Source organism: Cherax quadricarinatus, chromosome 74, assembly GCF_038502225.1.
Source record: "Cherax quadricarinatus isolate ZL_2023a chromosome 74, ASM3850222v1, whole genome shotgun sequence".
Classification (NCBI taxonomy): domain Eukaryota; kingdom Metazoa; phylum Arthropoda; class Malacostraca; order Decapoda; family Parastacidae; genus Cherax; species Cherax quadricarinatus.
The window spans coordinates 6,499,773-6,508,325 of NC_091365.1; positions in this window are offsets into that span (position 1 = coordinate 6,499,773).

An 8,553-nucleotide genomic window follows, 5' to 3' on the forward strand; every position below is an offset into this window, starting at 1 on the left:
ACGTTATCATCTCTGAAGTCTTTTATATAAGAAGAATGAGGCCTCCACTGAACAGCTCCATTACATCAATACAGCTGTTCAGTCACTAATTTTAATTTAATGTTTATGCGTGAGTTCAGAAGTTCGCGTTAGTATATACGTAGATCATGTTGGTTATTGTCAGCGCTGTATAGCCCTTGTAGTTTAGCGCTTCTTTTTATAATAATAATAATGTTGATTATTGTAACATTGTTAGGTTAGAGTTGTGTACCGTATTTTTTTATTTCGTTTTTAATAGCACGTGTTTTTTTTTTTTTTTTTTTTTTTTTTTGTAAGTAACCAAGCTAACTTTGTGTTAAACATCAGTCATATGTATATGAAGATGGTCGGTTAATAGGGCTTGAAGCCTGCTAGTAATAGTAATAGAATAGTATTAGAATAAGCATGTTCTCTACACATATGCTGCTATGTATGATAATCTATGTAACTATTTGTGTATACCTGAATAAACTTACTAGTCGACAACACGAAGGCCATTAAGGTACATGTAATCTGCTCGCCTTTAGTTAAGAATACTCTTTAATACACTGAGAGATATAACACTAATTCATAGACTGTACGAGGGTCGTTAAGGCTGCATCTTAACTGTTCACCAAAAATACTTTAATTCATGAAATACGAATTAAACACAGCGTATGTTCACTGAAAGATGTACACCTCTCATAAGGAAGTTTTTTTTAGGCACAGGTACACAAAAACACAATTATGTCAGTTATCATACATTGTAAAATATGCAGAACAACCACTATGAAAAACAGTGAAATTCCAAGCGCTTTCGTGATTTCTCACATTATCAGGGAACTGTGATGATGTGAAAAATCAGGAAGATAAGATAAAATAAGATAAGATTTCGTTCGGATTTTTAACCCCGGAGGGTTAGCCACCCAGGATAACCCAAGAAAGTCAGTGCGTCATCGAGGACTGTCTAACTTATTTCCATTGGGGTCCTTAATCTTGTCCCCCAGGATGCGACCCACACCAGTCGACTAACACCCAGGTACCTATTTGCTGCTAGGTGAACAGGACAACAGGTGTAAGGAAACGTGTCGAAATGTTTCCACCCGCCGGGAATCGAACCCGGGCCCTCCGTGTGTGAAGCGGGAGCTTTAGCCACCAGGCCGCTTGGAATTTCACTACGTATTCTTTTCACAGTGGTTGTTTTGCATATTGTGATGTTGCCTGTTTACTGTGGCCACGGTGGCCCCGTAGCCAGGTGGCTAAAGCTCTCGCTTCACGCTTCACACAGCAAGTGTCCGGGTTCGATTCCCGGCGAGGGTAGAAACATTGGACATGTTTCCTTACACCTTACATCTGCCCGAAATGCCTAGCCATGCTAGGTGTTCTAGTGGTACACTGTAATCATTATTTTACTACATGTAAACCACACAATAACCAAATTCTGTAAACTCAGCATTGTAATACTTATAGAGAATAAACTTTGAATTTGAATTTGAATCAGTAAAATGGATATCTGGGTGTTAGTGGACTGGTGCGGATCGCATCCTGAGACAAAACTGACCTAATTTGCCCGAAATGCTCTGCATAACAAGCGACTTTCTATATAGTAGTATATATATAGTAGTATGTCACTGATGTCAGCTAGGACTGTATACCTTGTACATGTACTTGTAGAAGTAAAGATATTATTATTATTATTTTTAAAGAAGTCTATGTTATAATTATCATTTTCGTTTTCTTTCAGACAAATAGCACCACCTTTTCTATTACTAAATTATTTTCATTATTCATTCAAGAATGTGACTTATGTAAATGTTAAATAAATATCACAGATTTTGTTCGGATTTTTAACCCGTATAACTCATGTCATCAAACTGTCTGCCTTATTTACTTTGGGATTCTGGAATCCGCTTACCCAGAATGAGACCCACAAGTCTCCTAACACCCAGGTACATACTTTCTGCTAGGTGAACAGGGACAGCAGCTGTAAGGAACCATGCCCAGCGTTTCCCCTCAGTGTGAGTAGAAGCCGCTCCCAGCTGAGTCACTATGTACAGAACAGCATACAGCAAAAAAAAAAACTCGGTGTTAACACGCTGATAATTTACTCTAAACCTTATGGCGAATAAGACACATGTGCATCACTTTGATACCTTTGTTTAGGAAGTGTTTCACTGCGCAAAAGGCTTCTTGAGTAGAGTACAGAACTACAATACTGGAGACAGTTGACAGTTGAGATGTTGAGATGGCCCGGTGGTCTGGTGGCTAAAACTCCCGCTTCACACACGGAGGGCCCGGGTTCGATTCCCGGCGGGTGGAAATTCCGACACGTTTCCTTACACCTATTGTCCTGTTCACCTAGCAGCAAATAGGTACCTGGGTGTTAGTCGACTGGTGTGGGTCGCATCCTGGGGGACAAGATTAAGGACCCCAATGGAAATAAGTTAGACAGTCCTCGATGACGCACTGACTTTCTTGGGTTATCCTGGGTGGCTAACCCTCCGGGGTTAAAAATCCGAACGAAATCTTATCTCTTATCTCTAGTGTAGATAGTTCAGTTCTACAATGTTGATCAACTAGGAGTAGATGCTGACGATAAAATTCGTCAGAAGTGCTTCCTGACACGGGTCTTGAACAGATGACCCGTTCCTGAGTACAAAAGGCGTGTCAGTGGTTGTCCAGGGCAATGCTGGACATAGTCCGGGATCCACATTCTCAAAAGTGATGTCCTCAATGTGAGGAAGTGGGAGGTGGATTATGGAAGTGTTAGGTGGATTAGGGAAATTTTAGGTGGATTACGGAAGTGTGAAGCGGATTAGGCGTGCATATGCTAGCGGGGTGGAGAGTATTTCCCAAGGATCGGCAGAAGTGTGTCTTTTATCGCTAGGTGCACGAATATGGCTGCAGTCGTCTCAGGAGCTTGATTAACAGAGAAAGGTAGGAGAAGGTGTCGGTTCAGTGACAGGGTCATGTGGCATTCCAGCAGGTAATAGATCAACACATTCCTAACATCATGGTGGCAATGATCGCGATGCTCTTCATCAGCTCCTTTCTAGTGGGGTAATTGAGGCAAAGGCGATGGATGTAAGTCCCGTACCCAATGTTTGGCTGGGGTTTTGATGTGTTTACCTGGAGTTTACCTGGAGAGAGTTCCGGGGGTCAACGCCCCCGCGGCCCGGTCTGAGACCAGGCCTCCTGGTGGATCAGAGCCTGATCAACCAGGCTGTTGCTGCTGGCTGCACGCAAACCAACATACGAGCCACAGCCCGGCTGATCCGGAACTGACTTTAGGTGCTTGTCCAGTGCCAGCTTGAAGACTGCCAGGGGTCTGTTGGTAATCCCCCTTATGTGTGCTGGGAGGCAGTTGAACAGTCTCGGGCCCCTGACACTTATTGTATGGTCTCTTAACGTGCTAGTGACACCCCTGCTTTTCATTGGGGGGATGGTGCATCGTCTGCCAAGTCTTTTGCTTTCGTAGTGGGTGATTTTCGTGTGCAAGTTCGGTACTAGTCCCTCTAGGATTTTCCAGGTGTATATAATCATGTATCTCTCCCTCCTGCGTTCCAGGGAATACAGGTTTAGGAACCTCAAGCGCTCCCAATAATTGAGGTGTTTTATCTCCGTTATGCGCGCCGTGAAAGTTCTCTGTACATTTTCTAGGTCGGCAATTTCACCTGCCTTGAAAGGTGCTGTTAGTGTGCAGCAATATTCCAGCCTAGATAGAACAAGTGACCTGAAGAGTGTCATCATGGGCTTGGCCTCCCTAGTTTTGAAGGTTCTCATTATCCATCCTGTCATTTTTCTAGCAGATGCGATTGATACAATGTTATGGTCCTTGAAGGTGAGATCCTCCGACATGATCACTCCCAGGTCTTTGACGTTGGTGTTTCGCTCTATTTTGTGGCCAGAATTTGTTTTGTACTCTGATGAAGATTTAATTTCCTCATGTTTACCATATCTGAGTAATTGAAATTTCTCATCGTTGAACTTCATATTGTTTTCTGCAGCCCACTGAAAGATTTGGTTGATGTCTGCCTGGAGCTTTGCAGTGTCTGCAATGGAAGACACTGTCATGCAGATTCGGGTGTCATCTGCAAAGGAAGACACGGTGCTGTGGCTGACATCCTTGTCTATGTCGGCTATAAGGATGAGGAACAAGATGGGAGCGAGTACTGTGCCTTGTGGAACAGAGCTTTTCACCGTAGCTGCCTCGGACTTTACTCTGTTGACGACTACTCTCTGTGTTCTGTTAGTGAGGAAATTATAGATCCATCGACCGACTTTTCCTGTTATTCCTTTAGCACGCATTTTGTGCGCTATTACGCCATGGTCACACTTGTCGAAGGCTTTTGCAAAGTCTGTATATATTACATCTGCATTCTTTTTGTCTTCTAGTGCATTTAGGACCTTGTCGTAGTGATCCAATAGTTGAGACAGACAGGAGCGACCTGTTCTAAACCCATGTTGCCCTGGGTTGTGTAACTGATGGGTTTCTAGATGCGTGGTGATCTTGCTTCTTAGGACCCTTTCAAAGATTTTTATGATATGGGATGTTAGTGCTATTGGTCTGTAGTTCTTTGCTGTTGCTTTACTGCCCCCTTTGTGGAGTGGGGCTATGTCTGTTGTTTTTAGTAACTGTGGGACGACCCCCGTGTCCATGCTCCCTCTCCATAGGATGGAAAAGGCTCGTGATAGGGGCTTCTTGCAGTTCTTGATGAACACAGAGTTCCATGAGTCTGGCCCTGGGGCAGAGTGCATGGGCATGTCATTTATCGCCTGTTCGAAGTCATTTGGCGTCAGGATAACATCGGATAGGCTTGTGTTAATCAAATTTTGTGGCTCTCTCATAAAAAATTCATTTTGATCTTCGACTCTCAGTCTGGTTAGCGGCTTGCTAAAAACTGAGTCATATTGGGACTTGAGTAGCTCACTCATTTCCTTGTTGTCATCTGTGTAGGACCCATCTTGTTTAAGTAGGGGCCCAATACTGGACGTTGTTCTCGATTTTGATTTGGCATAGGAGAAGAAATACTTTGGGTTTCTTTCGATTTCATTTATGGCTTTTAGTTCTTCCCGCGATTCCTGACTCCTAAAGGATTCTTTTAGCTTAAGTTCGATGCTTGCTATTTCTCTGACCAGTGTCTCCCTACGCATTTCAGATATATTTCAGATATATTGTGTGGTTGTCACTTTGTTATGGTTTCGATGCGCCAAGTGCATTAAGTGGCTATGGAAGCTATCTGTTTACAATAGTTTACCGCAGGCTGGTGGGGATGTTGACCTGGACCTATGTGTCGCTGTTGGCCAGGCTGGCGGCCTCATCTGCCGTCTCGTCGCCTTGAAGGTGACTTCATCCCTGGGAGTCCAGTGCCTGAAGGGTGCGCAAGATCAACGTGACGAGCATGATGTCTGAAGGCGTGGATTGCGGCAGTGGAGTCGATGTGAATCACCGAGGGCCCTAGTGGAAGGGACTGGTGCTGTTATAGTGCATTAGTCAATGCCTGGAGAACAGCCACCATTTCAGCCTGCGTGATGATTCAGTGGTATGATGGTCTCCATTCATCTCTGTGTCCGTCATGGTACATCCCGCATGCCGCACGCTTAACATCAGGGTTCACCAAGCCATTTAAATTCAATTCAATTCAAGTTTATTCTCTGTAAGGGTTACAATGTGGGGTTTACAGGTTTTGGGTATTGTGTGGTTTACATGTTATAAAATACTAATTACAGAGGGGGCCACTAGGACACCTAGCATGGCTAGTCATTTCGAGCAGACTTAGATTAATTCTTAACATTAAATCCTTACAGATTATGGTATTAAGGCTAAGTGACTACATCATAATTTGTGAGTTTAGCAATGTGAATGCTTTTGTTTTGGCACAATACAAGGTGTCTATATTGGAGTATCATAGGCAAACTTATGACTAGTTAGCATTTATTATTTTAAGATTAAGATTAGTATTTCTGGGTTTATAGTCAGTGGGTGAGTGAGTGCAATTGTGAACCACCAGGTGGTTATCATGCAGTTAGTTGTCGGGGTGGATCAGGGAGATATGATGTTTTCTAACTGTAGTTTTGAAAGTGATGAATGTGTCTGCAGTTCTAGAGTTTTCAGGTAGGGTGTTCCAGATTTTAGGTCCTTTGAAATACATTGAATTTTTATAAAGGTTTAGTCGAACACGGGGAATGTCATAGAGATGTTTGTGTCTGGTGTTATTATGCCTGTGGATCCTGTCACAACTATCAAGAAAGCGTTTTAGGTTAAGGTTAATATTGGAATTTAAGGTCCTGTAGATATAGATTGCACAGTAGTAAGTGTGGATGTTCTGAACAGGGAGTAAGTTTAGATCTATGAAGAGTGGGGGGGGAGGGGTGTAGCCAGTGATGGGATTTAGTGATTATTCTTACTGCGGTTTTTTGTTGGGTTATTATTGGCTTTAGGTACATTCGTCGCTCAACCTCTGGGACGAGCGGACGTGAGCTGAGCCTGCCCTCTGCTGTCAGCCAGTGACAACTTGGTTTTCTCAAAATGGCACAGCAGGCAAGAAGAAGGGTAAACACTGTCGGCATAGAAGTGGTGCGTGGGGCTGTGCATGCCCACTCACCTCAAGTTTTATTACCTGCCATCATCAGGGACACATACGGCATTGCCAACGAAGAGCTGTATTGTGTAGCCTTGAACGGGGCATATAGAATTTTTGTGAAATTTCTCAATGCAAGTGTATACGAGGACATAGTCGCCAGGTTCCAAGATCTTTGTGTACCAGTGAATCCTGCAGTGACGGTAAGGCTACATGATGTGTCCCGCCATTATACGTGGGTGAAGATCAGAAATGTACCCTTTGAGGCTAATGAGGCAGACCTACGTGCCGTCTTCGAGAAGTTTGGGACTGTTCATATGGCGACATTGGGGAAATGGAAGGAAGGATCGTATTCTGGGATGCCTGAAGGAAGTTTTTCCTTAAAAATGACATTGAGGCATCCTATTCCTTCCTATATTTTCCTAGAAGACTTCAGGACTCAAGTAATGGTGACTTACGCAGGGCAACAACGTACCTGTCGATTATGCGGTGCCTATGATCACATTGCTGCACAGTGTGTTAAACAACAGGGTACACAGGCGAAGGAGCAGCATAAGGAGGCATCAGAGGACCTTGAGACGTTGAATTTGGCACGACCTGAGTCGGTTTCCTTGAACAAGGCTTGGAGTGTGGAGGTCGAGGAGGCCTTGAGGGAGGAAGAGTGTGTAACTCTTCCGAGAGAGACATGCACTGCCGGGCAGGCACCGGAGACCAAAGATGTGGTGTCACTGGGTGAGGACAGGGCCGTGGAGGCTACCATTGATTCAGTCATCCACGACCTGTTAGGGACCCCAGGAGAGGTCACAGTTGAGGGGCTTGTGGGTGCCCTGGATGCTGCTGGGGTTCCAGGTGGTGAGAGGGGTGAGGCATGTCAGAGACCCAGGTTGAGGCTGGGTTGCAAATTGGCACGGTGGTGGCGGAAGTGCACGGGGATGGCTTCCGGGTGGAGGCGGGGAGAAAGGCTCGAGTGTCAAGGAAGAGAGCGGCAGTGCCCTCGGACGTGGATGATGTGGATGTGCTCACTCCGGCACAGCGTTCGGGCAAAAAGGTTTGGGCTGAAGTGGTTGAGCATGGACCTGGGGGGTCCAGGGGCAAGGGGCATGTGAAAGCAGATCACAGAATGGTGATTGAAGATCAAGGGCGTATAAAGGGGAAGGGGGATAAAGGTGGTGCAATACGTAAAGGAAAACCTCCATTGACAAATTCAAGAGTCTCTCTATAAATGTTAATGGTCTGAAAAATTCTAGGAAGTGTGAATGGTTTCATGAGATGCTCATTAGGTATGGTGTAGATGTAGTGTTTGTGCAAGAGCACAACCACAAACCGGGTTGTATGTTGATGATTGAGGGGTATACTGTATATGCGGCACACTCAACGAGATTGAAAGGAGGAGTGGCTATTTTGGCGAGTGAGGCTAGCCCGTTTACTGTACATCATTGTGAGGAGGGGGGTGAGGGGAGGGTTATAAGAGTGGATGGGACATAGGGAAGAGATAAGATGTCTTTTGTGTGTGTTTATGGTCCGGCGGAGGGGTCCAGTCGAGTGAAGAATGAGTTTGTACGTGAAGTGTTGGTGTATCACTTAAGGTCGCTTCCAGCATTAGCTGTGGTGGGAGGGGACTGGAATTGCGTTATACGCCGCAAGGATGTGGAACCTAGGGGAGCAGGATATTGTTCTGACGTTCTGAGGGACCTGTTAACCGGGGTGGGGTTGGTGGATGTGGAGGGGGGGCGGCGTGGGAGGTGCAGCACACCTTTGTGAGGCAGGGGTATGCTGCACGGCTGGACAGGATATACGTGACAAGGAAAGCAGTGGTGCGGAGTGTAAGGGTTTTGGATGTCTTTTTTTCTGATCATAGAGGTGTTTTGGTGGATTTGGGATGGGAGGGTCGGCCGAACAGGTATAAGAGTTATTGGAAATTGAATGTTCGGTTGCTTCAAGATGTTGAGGGGAGGGTCCTATTTGCACAATGGTG